The sequence below is a fragment of the Eleutherodactylus coqui genome, chromosome 8 (assembly GCF_035609145.1).
Source record: "Eleutherodactylus coqui strain aEleCoq1 chromosome 8, aEleCoq1.hap1, whole genome shotgun sequence".
Taxonomy (NCBI): domain Eukaryota; kingdom Metazoa; phylum Chordata; class Amphibia; order Anura; family Eleutherodactylidae; genus Eleutherodactylus; species Eleutherodactylus coqui.
The window spans coordinates 5,038,498-5,061,716 of NC_089844.1; the positions used below are offsets into that span (position 1 = coordinate 5,038,498).

General features: G+C 43.3%; 1 pseudogene; it reads right to left on the bottom strand.

The window, feature by feature from the left end:
* Positions 1-13,297: 13,297 nt before the first annotated feature.
* Positions 13,298-15,941, bottom strand: LOC136577428 (myosin-9-like; annotated as a pseudogene).
* Between the last annotated feature and the right edge of the window lie 7,278 nt (positions 15,942-23,219).

Consider the following 23,219-nt stretch of genomic DNA (forward strand, 5'->3'; position numbering starts at 1 on the left):
TCCCTCCTCAGTATGTGTTGTAGACTGTACAATAACTGGATATGCTTTATGACTGACAGTTTGCATCATATTACACTTGTCCCATTCCTGCACGGTACTGGATAAGGTCTTATTGCATTTACAAACCCAAGAATTAGATCGTGTAAGTCTGTTATTTGGTTGCCTACCCTCCCTCCGCTCCTCCTCCCCTCTCTCTGCATGCTCACTCTTGGGATCCACCTGGGGTGCATCTCCCAGACGATGTGGCCGAGGAGATACAGTCCAGCTGTTACCCTCTACTCGCCTAATGTACATATTCAGTACATGTTGTGAAGCAGTAGCACTCTGCTGATGGTGATTATCTGTGGGCGACTGCGGATCGGATGAATTGCTCACATTTAACTGCAGGGGATCCATCCGCTCACACAGGTTACTGTCTGATAATGGTGAGCTCTTATGTCCTGTACTGGGAGAGCAGGAAATATGTGAGGGGGGTGGTGCAGCGCCGGGGGATTGTAACTCATTCTGTGACCACGCTATGTAATCCTGTAAATTTGGATACAAAGTGTGTACAGAGGGACTTGGTAATAATGTGTACCCAGTGGAACCAGAGATACTGTAATGAGGAGGTTGCTGCCTGAACTGCTCATACTGGATGGGGCTGCCCATAACATCAACACTGTCACACGGTCCACCACCAAAAGGTGTGGAGGAGGAGACAGGTTGCATGCGCGTTTGAGACCTGACCTGTTGGTCGGGAGGCGAAACCTGCTGCTTAACTGGAGTGGAGTGTACCTTCACTACCGGCTCAGCTGGAGGATTAGATATGGGGGGTACTACAGATTTTTTGCGATGTAACTCCAGATCATCATCAACCAAGATAAGGGGATCAAACTTTAAAGAAGCATCCACCCACGCTTGGATTTGTGAACCAAAACCATTATCAGCAATCCAGCGTGCTTCCTTTAGGGCAAAATCACGCCATGCCTGCAAATCAAGGAAGCCTGTTTTCGGCATGCCAGCCTTACGCAATATAGTAGCAGCATTTTTCACCGCAGCCTTCCAAACGTGACTCTTACCAAATCAACAATTGTTGGCTTGTACTTGGACATTCTGTTGAGTTTGGTAAGTATTACACCCATAGCAATCCAACAGGGAGAGCCAGTCCCGTCTTTGGATATCCAGCTATGTGCAAAACCTTGTGTCACACAACTGTCAGTGGGTGGCTATCCCAGAGCCCAGTTACGTATACCTACACTCTATCGGTAGCCAAAAAACGTAGAGTCGTAGTGAAACCGTGGGTAAGGCAGGTGTAAATTATCAAGCAATTAGCAGAGCAACAGAAAACTTATGCATCAATGCCAGAATCCCAGTCAGAAGCTTCAAAACTATTAGGGCATTCAAGTTCATCTATCCAATATGGGATATACCAGAGATTATCAATTATACTAGTCCAAAGACTTCCACTATTTAAGATGACATGGGATTTCAAGGTAGAGCTGATGGTTAAGATAATAGGAACAATGAGAATAATTATTAGGGCGTATATACGATAGCACAAAAGGACTCGCAGGGGAAACTCTAGTTAAAACGACTATACAAATGCAGAAAACACAAACCATGCAAGCTTCAAAAGAACCAAATGCGAGGAAGAAACCCTGCCCTATGATTCTTATAAACAATATAAACAATCCACAGTGCCATCAATAAAATTAGACAAAATGCAAGAAAAGAACCTTCTGCACAATATGGATCCACCCACTTTAGAGCTGTCTCACAGGGGTTTTGAGTGATTATAGACATAACGCATATTAAACACAACATAATTGCACAAAAACAAGGAATTCAACAATGCAATACACAGCAGTATGAGTAAAACAATGGGACAGGAAATGAAGACAGCATGTAGTGCAGAAGGAGTTAAAGCATGAATGTAAGACAAGAACTTAGAAACAGGAGTCTCTCAGTAGCAGCATAAATGAGGTAAGCAGTGTATAAGAAACAGAGAGAACACACAGACAAACAACAAATAATTTTACCTGATAGGGAGCAAGTTCATAAATGCTGAAGCTGTACGCCTGACACTGACACCGCAGGCGACCCCCTCTCTGAGGAGAAGTCAAGAGAAATCTCTTGGCCCCGGGTACTGCTTCGTCCAGGAGAAGAAGGCCGCTGCTCTCCATTCAGTAGTAAGTGTAAAGGAATAGCATCTCGCTGGGGCCTCCAAACTGTTAGAGAATTTTTAAAGAAGTACACCTACTTCAGGTAAAATCAATTAATAAGAGTCACAAGTGACTTAACCGTTAACCAAAAACTCAGACAGGAGATCTGAATCTAGTTAATGGTAATGGGGTTCTGGAAGTCCTGGCACCCGACACCGTAATTTTATTGAGAGGAAAGGAAAAGCATAACTATCATATAGATATGGGAAGGATTATACAAATGTCACATATGCAAGATATAGGGTTATATACATTTTTGGCTAAAAGATGATTTTCTCAGGCTCAAGATATCATATTTGGCGTAAACAAGTTGGAATTTGCAGATGTTGCATAAACAACACAATTAAAGGATAACCCCTACACACTCTGTAATTCTTGCAACATCCTGATACCATTTCTAAGATAATTTGGCACGTAATTGTGTCTGCACAGTTTTGGGAAAGTACAAGATTTCTCAAGTCAGTGCATGGTTCATGACCAGGGCATCATGTTCCTTCTGAATGCCTTAAAGGTATCATCATGATGAACCAACATCTATGAACCAAACAAAATTTTCTCTCACACACCCATGGCCACCATCACCCCAGCGCTCGTATCCTCCCTTCACTCCTCAAAGAGAGTAAACCCTTATGAGCTGAGAAGTATTGTCTGCTCGGAACATCTCACCATCTGCTGGTCATTTGTGTAGTGCAGTTTTTCTACAATTACAGTACAATGGTAACTAGAACCAGAGGCACAATGGCACAGATGTATAATTTTTTGTATGCCAAATCTGACATGTAAAAGTTGAAATTTTGGCACATTTGCCCAAACTATTACTTTTTGGACTTTTATACTAGAATAAAAAGTGGGCAAGGCCTTGCATCAGGGTATGTGGCTTTCTTTGTGGAGGCCCTTTAAGGAAGTTTTTTTAGTTTTTTTCTATGACGTCTGAAAATCCAGATTATGTGATAATCCGGCACTATCACCTTCATACACCATCTCACTCAGTTTATCAGATCGGGAAATTCCTTAATCTTTGTCAGATTCTTAATATACAGCGTTTGTTAACATAGCAGTGAGGACGGCGGTACACAGATCCTGTACTCATATACCTTATACTCTTAACCCATACCCTATACCTTATACCCTGTACCCATACTCTATACCCATATACCTTATACCCGTACACATACCCTGTACCCATACCTTATACCCTGTACTCATACCCTATACCTTATACGCTGTACCCATATCCTGTACCCATACCTAATACCCTGTAACCATACTCTATACCTTATACTGTCTACTCATATACCTTATACCCGTACACATACTCTGTACCCACACCCTATATCCGTGGTGGCGAACATATGGCACGCGTGCTAGTGGGGGTACTCAGAGCACTCTCTGCTGGCATGCATGCTGATGGCTACTCACCACTAGAGTGATTACCAACTGGGGTGCCGTGGCTCCTCAACTGGTGATCACGCAGCGGCGCTGATCTCAGTGCTCACTCTGATGTCAGTGTGTGCAACCGGGAACCTCCTCCCCTGACTTCTCCTCCTTAGTTCCACAGGAGATGAGAAGGGAGGAAAGGTTCCGGGCTCACACATTTCCAACAGTATGTGACCTTGCAGCAGTGCCGAGAAGATGAGGAGTGGCGCTAATTACAAGGAGGAAATAAGCAAATGGGTTTGGGGGGGGGGGGCTATTATTACTGGGGCTACAGTGGGGTTATTATTAATACTGGGTATACTGTGGGGTTAATATTATTACTGGAGCTGCTGTAGGGTTAATATTACTGAAGGGGATAATATTATTACTGAGTTTACTGTGGGGTTAATATTACTGAGGGGGCTAATATGGTTACTGAGGGGGTTCATTTCATTTCTACAGCTACTGTGGGGTTAATATTAGTGGGGCCACTGTGGGGTTAACATTACTACTGGAGCTACTGTGGGATTATTATAACTGGGGCTACTGTGGGTTTAATATTATTACTTTAGATACTTTAAAATTGCTGGGGTTACTGTGAGGATAATATTAATGTGGCCACTCTAGGGTCAATATTATCACTGAGCCACTGTGGGTTAATATTACTGAAGTGGTTAATATTATTACGGAGGGCGTTAATATTATTACTGGGGCTACTGTGGGATTAATATTACTATTGGTGCTTCTGTGGGTTTAATACTATGACTGGGGTCACTGTGGGATTAATATTTTTACTGGGACTACTCTGGGATTAATATTACTACTGGGGGCACTGAGGGGCTAATATTATTACTGGGGCCACTATGGGGGTAATATTATTACTGAGGGGGGTAATATTACTACTAGGATTACTTTGGTGTTCATATTACTGAGGGGGTTCTCAGGTAACTCTAAAACGTAACTTTTAATTACAGTCTTACATAAAAAGGATTCTGTTTAGTCAAAGTCCTAGCTTACAGACACACAAACAAAAAATGTTAAAATGTCTAACCCCTAGCAACTTCTGGGGAAAGAACAGCCAATGAGCCACCCTTGAAAAAAGTGTATAGTTACACAGTATCGGGAAATCAGGAATTCCCGATACTTCTCAAGTTTAATATCGTATACAACTTGAGACAGAGTATTTAAGTTTGGCTCAATGGAACTAGCTAGAGTGTTCTCATCATAGTGAACAGATAGTACAGCTATTCAATGAAGATGAATGCTGTTAATTTCATCAACAGGCCGTGGTTGTGTCTCTTGGTTGGGATGAGATACACTTTTTACGGCTAGTCGAAGAAGAAAAAAATTTAAAGCTGACAATCGTCAATCATTATGGCTCAACATGGCGTTCTTATAAGCCAATGTATGGCCACAAAGTGCAGTGCATCAACTGCTGAAAAAATGCTTAACTGGGTTCGACGCGTTTCCTCTACGATAAACGCAGCCTCATCAGGAACCATCAATTATGGATCAATAAGTCAGCTATAAAGAGATCGGTAAGTCCCGAAAACGAGACTCACCCCTCTTTAAATAGAAGGAAAGTGGACTGTTCTACCAATTAATGAGAACAAATAAGTCCGCTTCCTGACAGAAAATAAAACTGCAGGATTGAAGATTGAAAGGTAAGTCCCAAGGTGGGGAGATACCCTGCATTCACTCAGAGGAGATAGACGATCCTATCACTAGGTTAGAAAAGATAAGCCCAGTTTCCCCCAGAAAAGATTTTTCAGGAACAAAATAAGAAAAATGGCAGCAACCAGCCTCAGTGGTAGGCAGGTAGCTACCACATCCAAGGGTTTCAGCTTTGGTCAATGGGGCTGGCGACAGCAGCAGCGGCCCCATTGACATACGGAGAACTGTGACAGCTGTGGCAAAGGATTTCTTCATCTCCACCAGGAGTCCTCTTGTCACTGAAAACTGTGACAGCTGTGGCAGAGAACCACACTGTTCTCCCATTGAATTCAATGGAGCCGACGTGCGTGCACCTTAGGTCCCTGGTGCACATCAATATTCCCCAGCGGGGAGACACCTTGTCACTGAACACTGTGACAGCACTGTCAAGGTGATCAGTGCCAAGAGGACTTCCTGCGGGGAGTAAAGAATCCCCTGCCATAGCTGTCACAGCTGTGGCAGAGGATCGCGATGTTCTCCAATTGCTTGCAATGGGACCGGCACTTCTGCAGTCCCATTGAAAGCAATGGGCTGCTGGCAAGCACTGCAGTGATTTTTCGGGGAAGGACTTTAAATATAAGCCCTTCCCTAAAAAGTGTGAAAAATAAAAAAAATATACTCACCTCTCTGCAGCTGCTGGGGCTCAGGCACGTCCAGCCGGGTCTTCTCCTGCACTGCTTTGAAGAGCTTTCAATCAGAGGCAGCTCTCAGCTATTGAATGACAGCTGAGAGCTGCCTGTGATTGGTCCCTGCGCTCAGTCAATCAGAGGCAGCACTCACTCATGAATTCATGGATTTTAAATCCCCGCCTGCTGAAAGCTCTTCATAGCAGTGCAGGAGAAGACCTGGCTGGACGCGCCTGAGCCCCGGCAGCTGTAGAGAGGTGAGTATATATATTTTTTTATTTTTCACACATTCTAGGGATGATTTTCAGAGAATGGCTTATATTTAATGCTCTTACCCGAAAATCACTGCAGGGCTTGCCGGCAGCCCATTGCTTTCAATGGAGCCAGTTGTAGCGCCGCCTCCATTGAAATCAATGGGGGAACATCGCGCTTCTCTGCTACAGCTATGCCAGAGGTTTGCAATCTTCACTGTATGTTCTCAATGGGGTCGGCCGCCAGCCCCATTGAGCACAAGGTGAAACCCCTGCATGCGAAGGCATCCAGGGTTTTACAATCAAAAAACACCGATGCCACAGTTACCTGCGATTTCAAAAAGGGTGTCCTACAATTTTCGCCACAGATGTTTTTCCGCATGTTAAATTCACACATGTGACCGCTGACATTGAAAAGCATTTGTTTTATTTAGTGCAATCTTTTTTACATGCGAAAAAACACCCGTGTTACTGAGTCCTTATGCATGAGGGAGACAATTCTGCAACCATAGTTGATATCTGCTTTAGACAGGAGACTTTAAACAACATTTTTCAAAGGTCCCCTGCTAGTTTCACTGTCACTTTTTCCAATTGCTCTTAAAATCTGTTGTGTGAACATACTTCTACTCTGCAAGCATATTAAAATTAAAATGTATCATATCACAGTCAGCACACCGTCAAGTCTCTGCCAGCACACCTTTGTTTCTGTGGGTTCTATCCTGACTAGTTAGGGTTAACATCTCCTGTGCTTACTAATGCAGGTTAATTAGTCCTGCAACTGTCAGCGAGGTGTGGCTGGTGATTGACATTTCTGTAAGCCAATCAGCTTCTACTTCTTCTCTATATAATCCAGCTCTTCCTGGCTGGGAGTTGCTGATGATTTTCAGTGTTCCCTGAGCAGTCAGCCTGCTCAGCGCTCCAGTGTGTCCGACCCTCTTTGTGTCTGGCTCCTGAGTTTGAGGTTTGTTCCCTGTTTGTATCCGTTGTTTGTCTGGTATTCTACTGTTCTTGTATTTTTGTTTTTGTCTGTCTGTCTTGTTCCTTGGTTTCCAGCACTCTGGTTTCTCTCAGACCCCTGTCCTGTCCCTATGGAAGAAACTGGAGTCGCCTCTTTTGGGATGGGTGCTCTGCTGTGAGGTGAGTTCAGTCTGAAGGGTTTAGAGTGCCCACTCTGTCCATTACCTCACTTTTCTGTCCAGCCTGCATCTATCCACCCGTATAGCTAGTTAACATGCCTGTTCTGGCTGTCCTCCTACCAGGTTCCTGTTTGCAGTCCAGAACGAACGTAACATAATTATTGTCCCAATAAAATTGTACAAGACACAGTACGGATCCCGTTCAGGAACTTACGAGTCAGGTCAGTGCCATGTCTGTACAGGATCCAATGCAAGCTCTGGTTCAGCAAGTGCTAGCAATCTCGCAGCTAATGGCGGACATTATGCAACAGCTGTCTGCCATTAAGTCTTTGCCTGCATTATTTGACGTTTCTGTGCAGTCTCAACCAAGGCTTGAGTTACCAGACCGTTTTTCTGACACTTAATGATTTTTATTCATTTCGTGAAGCTTGCAAGTTATATTTTCGTTTGAGGCCAATTTCGTCAGGGAATGAAGCCCAGCGTGTGGGCATTGTAGTCTCCCGGTTACAGGGAGACCCTCGGGCCTGGGCGTTTTCCCTTTCTCCCGCCTCACCTGCACTGTCTTTGGTGGACAGTTTTTTTCCTCCGCTCTAGGCCTGCTCTATGATGATCCGGATCATGTGGCTCTCGCTGAAAGTAAAATCTGCATGGCACTACCAGGCAACCACCCAGTTGAGGACTACTGTGTGGAATTTCAATGCTGGGCAAATGAAACCCAGTGGAATGATCCGTCTTTGAGAAGCCAGTTCTGTTTCAGCCTGTCATGCAATGTGAAGAATGCAATGGCTCAGTATGCTACACCTTGCATGCTGGAGGATGCTATGAACTGGGCGATTAGGATTGATCACCACCTGTGGGAGAGAAAGTGGGAAACAGTGTTGGAGTCTCCCTCCTCATCTTTTTTTCTTGAAGAGATTTCGGATGAACCTATGGAGATAGGGACAGTCTCTATTAATAAAGAACATAGGGATATTCATCTAAAGAAAGGTTTGTGCTTTTATTGTGGGTAAGATGGGCACTTTATTCGCAGTGGTCCAGTGAGACCCAGGAAAAAGCAACCAGTTATTCGGCGGGATCCACGAGTTGCTTGGTTGGCTAAGTCCAGGCAAACATTCCCAGCTGAAGCAGTTTCAGATAATAACCTCATATCTGCTGGTGTTTGCCTGGATAGTGGGTCGGACATTAATGTGTTAAATTCTCAGTTTGCCTGAAACTCTCTCTAACCCAATTTCTGTTTCCACTCTGGATTTGTCCCTGTTCCACCTGAACGCTTTGTTTCAGTTGTATGATTAAGGGTTGGGCAGTTTCATGTAGAAACTATATCTTTGTATGTATATGAGGGCCTGCCTACTGATATAATCCTAGGATTACCCTGGTTAAAAAGTCATAACAGAAACTGGGTTTCTAATGAGATTTCTGGGTGGGGAACCCATTGTCTTACCAGGTGTATTCCTGCGAATACCCCAGTTTGCAGTATTAGCCCTCATTCCAATTCATGGAAAAGTAATGATCTATCTCACTAGACCTGGCGTGATTTTTTTCCTGTTTCCAGTTCCCCTTGGTTTTCGTGCACTTGTTCCTTACAGACTATTGTGACTGAGGCTGTTTGTGTAAGGTGCAATAGTTCTGTGCAGGGTGTCTTAAATTATGTTTTTGCTCCTTATTGCGGCATTAATGCGTTCGTTTCAGGCCTGTATGGATAAGTCCTGTATGGTATTTTGTCCATTGGAGGAGTTGACATATATTTTTTTTTGCCCTAAGGGACCAGTGGCCCCTTCTGTTTGAGGGAGGGTAGTGTCATACCACAGTCAGCACACAGTCAAGTCTCTGCCAGCACACCTTTGTGTCTGTGGGTTCTATCCTGAATAGTTAGGGTTAACATCTCCTGTGCTTACTAGTGCAGGTTAATTAGGCTTGCAGCTGTCAGCGAGGTGTGGTTGGTGATTGACATTTCTGTTGGCTAATCGGCTTCTCCCTCTTCCCTATATAATCTAGGTCTTCCTTGCTCGGCGTTGCCCATGATTTTCAGTGTTCCCTGAGCAGTCAGCCTGCTCAGAGCTCCTGTGTGTCCGGCCCTCTGTGTGTCTGGCTCCTGGGTTTGTTCCCTGTTTGTATGTGTTTGTCTGGTATTTTACTGTTCTTGTCTTTTGTATTTTCTCTGTCTGTCTTGTTCCTTGGTTTCCAGCACTCTGGTTCCCCTTGGACCCCTGTCCTGTCCCTCGTGGAAGAAAGTCGGGTTGTCCCTTTCGGGATGGGTGCTCTGCTGTGATGTGGGTTCAGTCTAAGGGATTCAGAGTGCCAGCTCTGTCCATTACCTTCCTTTTCTGTCTGGTCTGCATCTAGTCACCTGTATAACTAGTTTACACGTCTGTTCTGGCTGTCTTTGTACCAGGTTCCTGTTTGCATTCCAGGAGGAACATAACAAAATGGAACATTTGTTGCTTGGTATCAACAGATTATAGCTGGTCACGGGGCTCACAGCAGCTGGGAAACCCGCGGTCAGCTTATTGTCTAAGCACTTTTCTAATTTAAAAGGACTTTTTCAAGTGAGCTATATTCCGCACTGTAGGATATAAATGCTGAAAATTAAACCCATCTACTTCCTTTTTGAATTCAGAGTGGGGAAAATTCTATAGTCATTAACCAGATAATCTAAACCCACTTTTTGTTTCCTGTCAAATTCCCCATGAATACATGACTTTAGATCATCAATAAGCTCATATAATCCGGCAAAAATATATGCACAGATATATTACATAACACACAGAAACATACTGGAAAAATCTCTGGAAAAATATATATATTTTCAATATGAGGGTCCTAGCATTAATTTAAAAGTCCCCCAACACTTTTTGAATCTGCGTAAAAGCTATACTAGAGCAAAAGGATTCATAAATCTACCCACATTGGAAATGTGATACCCTCTAAGCCAATTCATTATTAATTTGATTCTGTTAGCAATGCACTCATCAGATTTGTCAAGCATCAAAAAGTTTCTTTTATTCACCCATCTCTTCACACAGCACAGAAATTGATTCTTGCCCCTTCCTTTTCTGAGGAGGGATTTCTTACCCTTCTTCCTTTTACATCAACTAGCTCCACCCCTAAGAATTCGGCAACATGTCTGATCCTTTTGTTCTCATTTGAAACTTCTTAGCTCAATCGTTCACATCTCATAAACAACACATACACTCATACTGTGTATGAGAAACCTTATATTGTGTAGGAGGGAACAACCAGGAAGAATCACAGCCCAATCTCCAGCAAATACTCACCCTTCATCACTTCAAATACTCACCCTTCATCACTTCAAATAATCACCCTTCATCACTTCAAATCATCACCCTTTTCCACTTAACTGCACATCTTGTGACTGTTTTTTTAAAAACACAATCCTCCTTTGCTTTTATATCTCCCAATTCCACGTATCCTATAGCTTCTGCTCATATCTACTGCAGCATCTCCCCCTATGCTGACACTGCATTAAGTTACATTTTTTAAGTGAAAATTCCAGTCTCATCATACATATCTCACAATTCCATCTGTTATTCAGTCTCACAGTCAAACACTGCATAGTTTAATGCCACAATTTACTCAAAACCTGCAATGGACACTTAACATGCAGCACAGGTCTAGTCAATCTAAGCAAGCAGTGGTTAATTTTCTGGTAATGAATTAATGACAAGCTAGAGCTGCCTGTGATTGGCTGCGCGCCTCAGCCCATCAGAAGCAGCTCTTTCAGCAGGCAGGGATTTTAATTCCGCTCAAAGAACTGCATTGCAGAGCTGGGGACAGCACAGAGAGGACGCAGCTGAGCCCCGGCAGCTGAAGGAAGGTGAGTATGTGTTGTTTTTTTTTTTTTTACACTAGTTTGCCTTGTTTTTCAGGGAAGGGCTTATATTTTCTCCGCATGTGGCAGATGTGTTCTTCATCCCTGCGGAGGGCACGGCAGCGGCGGACAGCTAAGTATATATACTTTTTTTTTTTTTCTTTAAACTAAAATGGTTGTTTTTCAGGGAAGGGCTTATATTTAAAGCTCTTCCCTGAAAAACAATTAAGGGGTGCCGGCAGCAGCCGCGGCTCCATTAAGGGCAATGCGTGCATCACCTATGGTGCATGCATGTCCTATCTTTACAAGCGCACACCTGTAAGCCATGGACATTTGAACACACCATAGGGAATGCATTGGTTATAATAGAAGCGTGTTTTTGTGCGCACTTATGCACACGCTCGTGTGAAGTCACCCTTAGTCACATGCAACAATTTTGGGTGTCCTGTGAAAAGATCCTCCCTCAATTGCTCCCCAAGCCCATAAGTTGAAGCGAGCAGATTCTGATCTGAAAGATTATGTTTGTTATACCCCATCGGCAGTCTGAGAAATAATTTCTCTATTGTCTCGTCTTTCTGTGTCATGTCAATCAGAAGTGTGCTGGACATATACACTGATAAGGAGATTGAACAGTTTGTACATAGTGCTTGCATGTTTTATATGGTGCATTGCTAAAAGGTACTGTCAGCATATAGTCAGGATTCTCTCTGTCATAGTTGTCATTAAAATCACATTTTGTCACTTTCTCTGACACCTTTTCCCCCTTGTAAGCCATCTCAGTAAAACTGTTGTCACTCTCTCGCTCTGTCACCAATTATTTGGCTTTTTTTTGGACAATTTCCTGGTCAGCGCCATTACTTAGCATGTTCCTTATAATTTCCTGCTGTATTTCACCTGAATACTCAGAACAAGGATTTGCTGGCCAGCCTGGTTACTCTATCCTGGTAGCCTATGTGATACTATTCTATCCTGATAGTACATCTGGTAGAACAACACACAACTCACCTGGCAGTGCGTCTTATATTACTTTATCCTGGCAATATACCTAAGCAATAAAACAGCTGACTACTTCTATCTCTGCCAATTCAGCAGTCAAATGGAAACATACCTGAGAGGAGGGCAGGAAAAACAAACACTTTACCCTGATGTGGCTATGTCAATTTAAGATATTTTCTGTCTGAAGAAACCCTTTCTTTGGTCAGATACAATATTTCAAATATATTTATATTTGCCAAATTCAATTGCTTTCGTCTAGAGTGTTAAATCATAACAATTGTCCATAAATTTACAACATAGTCACTACGTATTAGACATCCACTGTCTCCTCACGAATGTCAGTCAGAAGAGGACCAAGGGAGGGTTGAAACTTTACCAAGAGACCCACGGATTCCAAGGGTTTACTAGCTAACTCTAACTCTTCCTTTCAATAGAGTCCAGCTCTTCTATTCATTCACTCAATTTTATCTCAGGGCAATAATGTACTTCACAGCACTGCCCTCACCAATGTCCGGTGTGACAACACGGGGGCTAAATATCACCACGGGGGTTAAATATCACGCCAAACGGTCACTTTCCTTCTTGTTCACTTTATTCATACACAATCTTTAACCGAAACATAGATGACTGGATCTCCAGGGCAATAATAAACTTTTGGCAACAACAAAGGCTCTTATAAACATCCCTTCACAGTCCTTTTCACAGTCCCCTCAGTACAGTCCTCCACAGGGTTGAAGGCAACAAAAACTCCACTTGATTTGCACAGACCTGTGGATGTCCAGATCACAGCTGGTCCTTAGTCTGTAGTGCCTTCAGACCCTTAGTCCAAGGGCAGGCGTACTCCAGGGGTCCTGCTGGAACCGCGTAGTTCCTGGTCCATAACGTCTCTCTACTGCATACAACAGGAGTTTTCTTTCAACAGCAATCTGGTCGCAATACAGCCTTAGTTGAAGTCTAGACCTCCCAGACACACACCTCTCCTAGGTTTTGAGGTGAGGGGCGTCTCCCTGTCCACTTCTGGCCTTCTCAGCCACGCATTCTGGGATAACAGCCCTGCAGCTCCACTGAGCTGTCTTCCTGGCCTTCTCAGCCAGACACTCTCCTCCACTGCAGTAGGAACAACCCTTTTTTATATCACTGACCACACCTGTGGGTGTTTTCCGTATCCGTAGGCCGTATCACATTTTTCTTCTTCTGGCCCTCCAGGGTCAAAACTCCAGCCTCCGGGGTCTCTTTCTGTTTTTACCTGTCTGACGAGTTCCTTCTTCTTGTCTTCACTCTGCTCCTCACATCCTTGTAGATCTCTGTCTGACTGTGCTCTCACAGCTTGCAAGTTGACTCCCAAGGGCAACTTTGTGGCTTGTAACTTATAGTCAAGTTTCCCTACCTGACCCTTCATTTCTTCTTTTTGCTGCTCCAAGGCCTTAGTAGACTTTTCTAGTTTAGGTACAGTCTTTTCACCATCATCCTTGGAGCTAACACAGTCCTCCATTTCAGGGCAGGTCAGCTTGTGGAGACTTTCTAACTGAGCCTCCATTTTGAAGGTCTCTTCTAGCTCAAGAACCTTGTCTCTGTATTCTTCCAGTTCCTCTTGTAGCTCATGCTCCGGCATGGCCTTGCTATGGATTACAGTCTCCACTTCATTTTTCAGTTTATTCAGGTTTATAATTATCATCTTTTCCTCACTTTGTAACAATTCTATTTCTTCTCTTAGTACAGAGTTGTCATCGGTTAGAACCAATAGCATTCTTCGAAGTTTCTTTCCCTCTGACTCTGACTTTTGCTTGGCAGCATGCAGTTCACTGATGAGTTGGTCCTTGGAGCCAGCATCCCTGTGATAGGCTTCTACCACTTGGACAAACTGTTTCTTCACTTTCGGGGTTTGCTTCTTTACGTCATTATTCTTTTGCTGCTGCTCTTCCAAGACTTCTGCCCCCACTTGTGAGACCTTCTGAGCTTCAATAGTCTCCTTTTGTAAACATAATTTGGCGTTCTTCACTACTTGTAACTCTTTCAGATTCTTTAACAAGATCACCTTTTTCCTTTTCTGTCTGAACTGGGTTTTAGACATCTCTGGTCTCTGAACCCTTCTTTTAGCCGCTTAACTGTTTGATTTACAGCATTTCATCTTCATGCACAACTTCCCTGAGAACTGCTGAAGCTCTGCTCTTTCTTCTGACACTACTTTCAGGGTGCGTGTCAGGGCTAGTACCTCTGTTTCTTTCTCATTAGCCCTTTTTTCTGCATGCTCAAGTTCACTGGCCTATCTTGCAGATCTGGCTTTCTCTTCGGTCAGCTCCTGTTCACACAGCTTCTGTTTCTTCTCCAGTTTGGCCATAAGCTACTGTTGCTGACCAAGCTTAACAATAACATCTTCTACCTCTTGCTGAAGACTTACTTTAATCTTCTCAAGCTTATCACAGGCAACTGTCTTCTCTTCATACTGCTGCCTTGTAGCTTCTAACTCCTCTTGTATTTCTCTTTTCTGCTCTTCCACAGAATCCAAACACAAAGCACTCTTCTCCAGTCTATCTTTCAGATCCACCACCTCTGCCTGAAGTGTTGCAATCTGCTCTGATAGGTTTCTCTCAGCTTCTGCATCCTCCTCTGCCTGCTTGAGGAACACATTTTTTCTCATCTTGCATAGTCTTCAGGTGTGCACTGAGACCAAGCCTCTGCTGCGTCTCTTCTTGCAGTAACTTTTGGAACTCTTCACTCTGAGCTTCCAGCTTCACCTGCAGCCTGCTCACCTGCTCAGACAACGTGGTCTGCACACTGTCACCTTCAGTTATTTTCATTTGTAGCTCTTGAAGCTGCATTTCCACTGTATTTTTCTTGCATTCATATGCACACTTGTCTTCCAACAACCCCTTCACCTTTTCCATGCTTCTTTCACTTTTTCAAGTTGCTTCAATTGCTTGGACAGTTTCCCAACAACTACAGCATGACTCTGTTCCAGCTCCTGGATTTGGGCTCCATGTATTTCAGCTTTCTCATCCAAGCTCATCTGTAGCTGGGACACCAGTCTCTCATGCAGCGCTTCCTGGTTTTCTTTGTCACCCAGTATGTCTTTCAAGATCTCTGCTTGCTTCTCTGCCTGACTGCAAGCAGCTTTCTGTATTCCCAGCTCTTCCTTGAGCTGACTTACTTGGCACCCCAAGTCTTCTTTGCCAACAGCATTTTCAACTCTGCAACTTGATTCTGCAAACCTGTAGTTTGATTACGTGCATCTGTAGAAGCTCTTTCTAACTTGCAACACGTCATCTCCAACTCTTGGGTTTTCATTTGCAGTTTCTTACAGTCCTGTTCACACTGCACAGCTTGTTCTAATCGTTGGGACAGTTCACTCTTAGCTAGCGCATGAGTTTGCTTAAGGTTCTGGATCTGAGCTTCATATAGCTCTATTTCTTCATCCCTGCTTATCTGTAGCTGGGTCAGCACCTGCTCCTGACGAGCTTCTTGGGCTTTCTTGAGGTCCAGTATACCTCTCAATACCTCTGCTTGCTTTTCTGCTTTGCTGCAGGCGGCTTTCTCCACCTCCAGCTTTTCTTTGAGCTGTTTTACTTGAATTTCCCATTGAATATTCCTCTTTGCTGACTGTGTCTTCAATTTTTTACAATCTTGTTCACACTTATGGGCTTGTTTTCCCAACAAACCCTGTGATCAGTTTCAGTCTCTTTTATGAGGTGCTCATTCTCTGTAGCTTTGACTGACTCTGTCAGTGCAGCCAACTGCTTTACTAGGAGTTGCCTTTCCTCCAGCTCCACTTGCATAGCCTCCTGTTACTGCAGCCTCTCTTGTAACAACTGCTTCAGCAATTCCTCCATACTCATACAGGTTGTCTGCCTTTTCACTGGCATCTTTGAGCTGGGACCGTCACCGCTTGTGCCAGCGCATCCTCCACTATATGTGAGAACACAGGGGTTAAATATCACCACGGGGGTTACATATCACGCCAAACGGTCACTTCCCTTCTTGTTCACTTTATTCATACACAATCTTTAACCGAAACATAGATGACTGGGTCTCCAGGGCAATAATAAACGTTTGGCAACAACAAAGTCTCTTATAAACGTCCCTTCACAGTCCTTTTCAAAGTTCCCTCAGTACAGTCCTCCACAGGGTTGAGGGCAACAGCAACAACAAGTCCACTTGATCTGCACAGACCTGTGGATGTTCAGATCGCAGCTGGTCCTTAGTCTGTAGTGCCTTTATACCCTTAGTTCAAGGGAAGGCGTACTCCAGGGGTCCTGCTGGAACCACGTAGTTCCTGGTCCATAACGTCTCTCTACTGCATACAACAGGAGTTTTCTTTCAACAGCATTCTGGATGCAATATAGCCTTAGCTGAAGTCTGGTCCTCCCAGACACACACCTCTCCTAGGTGTTGAGGTGAGGGGCTTCTCCCTGTCCACCTCTGGCCTTCTGAGCCAGACACTCTGGGCTAATGGCCCTGCAGCTCCACTGAGCTGTCTTCCTGGCCTTCTCAGACACACACTCTGGGCTAACAGCCCTGCAGCTGCACTGAGCTGTCTTCCTGGCCTTCTCAGCCAGACACTCTCCTCCACTGCAGTAGGAACAACCCTTTTTATATCACTGACCACACCTGTGGGTGTTTTCCCTCTTACTTCAGGCACCAGACTGATTGTCTGTTGCCCCCTACAGGCCATCCTCTGTAGCGCACTCCTACACCGGACAGCATTCACGTACAGATGCCAAAACTACCCAAAAGCATACTGATCTGTCGGTTTCTTTGCATGGATCAAAGCATAACAGGTGCCCTCTGTCCTCCAGCATAGAAGGTCAAACACAGCCTCAGGGGAAAACAGACACTTTGTAAGAAAGCTTATCTTTGTACAGCACACTCTGTCTGCGTTTTTCCTGGGGGAGTGAAAGTCACTGAATTCTTTGCTGGGGTCTGAAGTAGATCCCATACCCCACGTTGGGCGCCAAATATTAGTGCAAATAAATCTACTTGCTATGTAGTATGCTTCTGGGGTCCAAATTCATTTAGAAGTATATTCGGGCCCGGAAATAACTGATAAACGACAAACACAACTGGATGTGATCAAAAGTTATCTATCTTTTATCGACAGGCAGCAGTTTTTATAGAGGCACATGCCTCAATTACAATAATTCCAATGTATTCTAATTCATTTATTACCATTGGTTTATAAAACATAAACACATATATATATATATATATATATATATATATATATATATATATATATATATATATATATATATATATGCAAGATAAAAGAATTTAGCATCTAAAATGCCAAGCAAACACACCAACACAGTGGGATTATATATGATTAGATTCTAGGGCCATGCGTAGAGGAATGTATATTAATAAAATGTTTTATATAACTATTTAGAAACATGCATGAGCAACAAGAAACAAGTCATCTTGACATGCCGGTCAGTCTGGATGCTTCATAGCTATCAGCAGCTCTGGTTTCGGTTCGTCACTCAAGGTATTTTAAGCAACTATCTAATATCAGTAATTAATCTCATTTTGAAGGAAAAATGAATGTAAATGAAAGTGTCATACAAGATGGCTATGCCTAGGATAGAATATAGAGTCATATTCATTTCACTAACAATTTCTTTATTTCCTACTAGCTTACCCGTCGCGCGTTGCTGCGAAGACAGACAGACATACATTTTATATATCTAGATAACAACCAATCACATTGCAGCTTTTATGTTACCTCAGTGGTATAAAATATAACAACCAATCACAGCACAGCTTTCATTTCACCTCAGCAGTAAGAGAAATAACAGCCAATCACAGACCAACTTTTATTCTGCCTCAGCAATATAAAAAATAGCAACCAAGCGCAGCATTCATTTGACCTCAGCGGTATAATATATAGCAACTAATCACAGCACAGTTTTCATGTAACCGCAGTAGTATAAGAAATAGCAGCCAATCACAGCACAGCTTTAATTTTACCTCAGCATTCTTAATATCCAGCAATTGTCTTGCGAAAAGTTCGGCGGATGCATCATTTTGTAGTTGAACACGCATCCCGTTGCTCGTAATACCTTTTGCTTTCGTGCTTGAGATGGAAATCAAACGATCTTTGTCTAGGGGGCATAACTGTTGACAATGCTCGCACGCGCGCCACCTATCGCAGGATAGATGTACTATGCCAGTAATCTTCCCAGGAGTGTATTCAACAACTTCCCAAAGTTTCATGTCGATCGGATGAATGGTGTAGTAATGCATAACGGACAGACAGAAAGACATACATTCATTTTTATATATATAGATGACATCAGGAAGTGAGAGAATTAGATTCCATATGTAAAATTTGGATGCTAATTCTTTTGCGCTTAGAATTGAATAATCGAGTTGGGACCCATTAGCTTTTCCTATCTCTGACATAATCAATGCTCCTGCCAAAGTTCATGTTTCTACGACATCAGGAAGTGAGAGAATTAGTGGCAATGATGGAAATCGAAAGATCGACGTGGGGGGGCCCTAACTGTCGATGATGCTCGCACGCGCCCCACCTATTGTAGGATAGATGTACTATGCCAGTAATCTTCCCAGGAGTGTACTCAACAACTTCCCAAAGTTTCATGGCGATCGGATGAATGGTGTAGTAGCGCATAAAGGACAACGCATAAACAGCGCATAAACAGACAGAAACACAGACAGGCATACATTTAATTTTATATATATAGATTGACAAATAGTGAAGACAGTACAGTTTACTAACTGGGGGCTACATGATAATTACACACCTTTTGTATAAACAATCACTGTGTTTCTTAGTCCTAGGTCATTACTTACACCGTTAGTCAGGATATTAGTTCCCAGACAACATAGAAAACCACATATCAACACTTACATAAACAGAACATAATTTCAAAGACAAGATAGAAAATCCCATAGATCTCGCCCCCCGCCCCCCGCCGGCACCCGAATCTTTTCTCACGGGTGAGCAGCAGGTACTCGAAAGGGACAATACTCGCTCAAGTATTTGTCCTTAGCGAGTATGCTCGCTCATCTCTAGTAAACACAGTATCTGTGACTTGGATTTCTGGCACCAAATTCTGGTAGTGCAATTGGTGCTGTTTAATATACTGTGTGTGCCATATTAAGTGTGGTTGGTACGAGCTTGGAGAGAACAACAAAAGTAACACATCATGATACTGCAAATGCTGACTCTCCTTTATTGTTAAATCACACAGCTTTTTCTAGAATAACTAGTTATTAGTATTATTTATACTACCAGTGTTTCTGGAGGAACAATGCACAACTTACTAGTGTAATATATAGTAAAAGGGATTGGAGTTGGTACAAATATTTTGTTTTGGTCACAGAGGCAGAATTGTCTAATAGTCAATTAGAAAGCCCTTCACAGTTTAGACAAAATAAAAATAAAATCGATAAACTTTATTAAATATATTTAAAACCATAGAACACAAATGGGGCACTACACAAAAAAAAAAAACCTTAATCTATAGAGGTGTACGAGTCTCTATTAGAAGAGACTACCACCACTTCTTATCAATACCAGTTAGTCCCTAGTCTAGATGCGGGCACTGGTAGAGTGGTGGAAAAAAGAAAGAAACGCAAGAACTGATATATAGATAGAAATTTCTTTCTTAGTTAGCCTTCCCCATCCTTATATCTTTCTTCTGAACTTATTCGCGTGTTGTGAGAATTTTTTCACTGGAATGGACTAAGTATCACCTTCAATGCCCCAGTGTCTATCCTATTTCATGTTCCAGAAAGATCTAGTTGGAGGGTAGGTTTATCATCCCTTTATTGTGGGATCATAAAAGTACATAGGAGGTAGCATATTATGGACAACTGGTATGTATTATTGATGTTAGACAACATCCAGTTGTCTCAATATTGCTAACCTCTAGGCTCTCACAATACAAGGAGAAAAAGGAACAGATGGTAGCTCTCTTTTAAAGAGATTGATTTTGGGGCGACCACTTTTCGTTTACTGATAGTGATTTCACTTGGTTTAATCACCTATCTAGTATTCAAGATTCGGCATAGATATATTCTTTCTTCAGCTAATAGTACTGTGTATAATCTCGGTCTCGGTCTCAACGCGTTTCACCGCTCATAGAACGGATCATCAGAAGATCTTATTGGTTAGTACCATCTGTATAGTTTTATATCTGTTCCAGCGTTTTTAGAACAGTAACACATAGGTTATATATAACTCTTATATTGTCTCAGTTGATAAGAGCAGAAAAACTTGCTAGCAAGTACTCTGAATCTACTCTTTGACTACTGAGCAAGTAAGCACACAGTGCATCGATAGTATCCTAGCTTGCCAAAGTGTCCTCAGTGGGCTTAGAAAGCATTTAAATCAGGTGCAGTTTGATCAGGATTTATGATTTTGTGCACGCGATATTGATATAGCTTTCTTTGTTATAGCTCACATATTGCTCTATTGTCAAGCAAGGGAGTAACCATATGCTATGATGATAAGCATATGTAACTCTTTGTATTTTCACCTAGCTAGCAAAGATAAAAAACTTTGCAATAGATGTAATTGACACACCAGGAAAGGAGTATGACCCGTATCTCACTGGCATCTCCTTAGTATATCAATATCATCAATTATGCTGTGGGACTGCAAAATGTATGCTGAACCCACAGTATGCTAGGGAGCAAAGAGTCAGAGACTAGCAAGATTAGATTAAGATAACCTCGTTCTAGATAGAAATGCCGTTTTCCCTACTAAAATGTAGTTAGTTTCTGGTTCTGCTGTGCTATAAGAGTCCCTATGTGTTAGGATCAGAGTAGTAGCGCCTCTGGCCTTGATAGTAGGGTGAGCAGCAGGTACTCGAAAAGGACAATACCCGCTCGAGTATTTGTCCTTAGCGAGTATGCTCGCTCATCTCTAGTAAATACAGTATCTGTGACTTGGATTTCTGGCACCAAATTCTGGTAGTGCAATTGGTGCTGTTTAATATACTGTGGGTGCCATATTAAGTGTGGTTGGTACGAGCTTGGAGAGAACAACAAAAGTAACACATGATACTGCAAATGCTGACTCTCCTTTATTGTTAAATCACACAGCTTTTTCTAGAATAACTAGTTATTAGTATTATTTATAGTACCAGTGTTTCTGGAGGAACAATGCACACCTTCTAGTGTAATATATAGTAAAAGGGATTGGAGTTGGTACAAATATTTCCATGCAAATAGTAAGCTATTGCCATTATTTACAATTTTCCCAGAACATTGCAAACAGTGATTTATGAATTACAGCAGCTCACTGAGGAGACATGTTGGCTCATTGCTTTGGCATATTACCTGCATGTAATTTAGAAACATCAGCTGCTCGCTGAGGAGACATGTTGGCTCGTTGCTTTGGCATATTACCTGCATGTAATTTAGAAACATCAGCTGCTCGCTGAGGAGACATGTTGGCTTGTTGCTTTTGTATGTTAACTGCGTATAACTTACGAACTTGAGCTTCTCGCTGAGGAGACATGTTCACATCTAGCTTTTGCATATTTCGGTAAGCTGCATGTGATTTATGAATTTTAGCTGCTCACTGAGGAGACTTGTTGGCTCATTGCTTTCACATGTTAGCTGCATGTAATTTATGAACTTAGGCAGCTTACTGAGGAAATATGTTTGTTGAAATCTTGGTTTGTCATGTCATGTAAGCTGCATTAGCTTCACAGCAGTGTTGAACCCTCTGTGGTGACATGTTTGCACGACAGTAATGGTTTGAACACTGGACAACGGTTCACGATTAGATGAAGTGATGAGATGACATTATATCTAGAGATGAGCGAGCACCGAAATGCTTGGGTGCTCGTTGCTCGAGTCGAACTTTCCGCGATGCTCCAGGGTTCGTTTCGAATTACGAACCCCATTGAAGTCAATGGGCGACTTGAGCATTTTTGTATATCGCCGATGCTCGCTAAGGTTTTCATTGGTGAAAATCTGCAAAACCCAAGAAAGTGCTGGAAACGACACAGAAACAGATAGGGCAGGCGAGGGGCAACACGCTGGGCTGAATTTCAAGCTCCCAGGTCCCACTATTCAGCCACAATAGCGGCAAGAGTGCCCCCTCCCCTACCAATTTTTACTTCGGACAAACCCTCATTAGCAAGGTACACCTTAGCTAAGCACCACACTACCTCCAAGCACAAGCACTGCCTGCGGGACACACCGCTGGCTCTTCTCCTGGGTTACATGCTGCCCAACCCCCCCCCCCCCCGCACGACCCAGTGTCCACAGCTCACACCAAAGTGTCCCTGCACAGCCTTCCGCTGCCCTCATGCCACACGCTGGCCCCAGAGCCACACCACCCTCATGTCTATTTATAAGTGTGTCAGCCATGAGGAGGAACCGGAGGCACACACTGCAGAGGGTTGGCAGGGCCAGGCAGCGACCCTCTTTAAAAGGGGCGGGTGATAGCCCACAATGCTGTACAGAAGCAATGAGAACTCCAATCCTGTGCCACCTCCGTCAGGAGCTGCAAACGTGGGCATAGCAACGGGAAATCCATGTGCCACACAGTATTCATTCTGTCAAGGTGTCGCATAGCTCAATCCACACTGCAAGGGTAAACCCATCAGCGCTCTGCCCTCTACCCAAGTCAGTCAGTGTCTTTGTGCCAGACAGGTCAAACACCGCGATGGGAACTAGGTTTGCACCAACAGCATAGGGGGGTCCTAGGAAGCCCAAGACATGAACAAAAAATTGATCTGAGCGGCCAAACATGGCAGACTTGCACAGTGCCCACGACATAGGCCTTGGCCCACAGCTTCAGCAATCCTAGGCAGGAAGCGGACTTTCACTGCACCAAGGACATAGGCCTCTGCACAAACCCTCAGCAATCGCGAGCCTACAGCGGACTCCTATGCTAACGTAGCTGTGCACGTCTCATTAGCGCTGTATTGCTCCTGTAGTTTGTCCCAATGCAGTGCCCCAGATAGTAGAGCTAACGACAGATTAAATATAGGTGGGCTTCAGCCCACACTGCATGCCCCAGTCAGACCTGGGTTTTTTATAAATAGTCACAGGCAGGTACAACTCCGCAA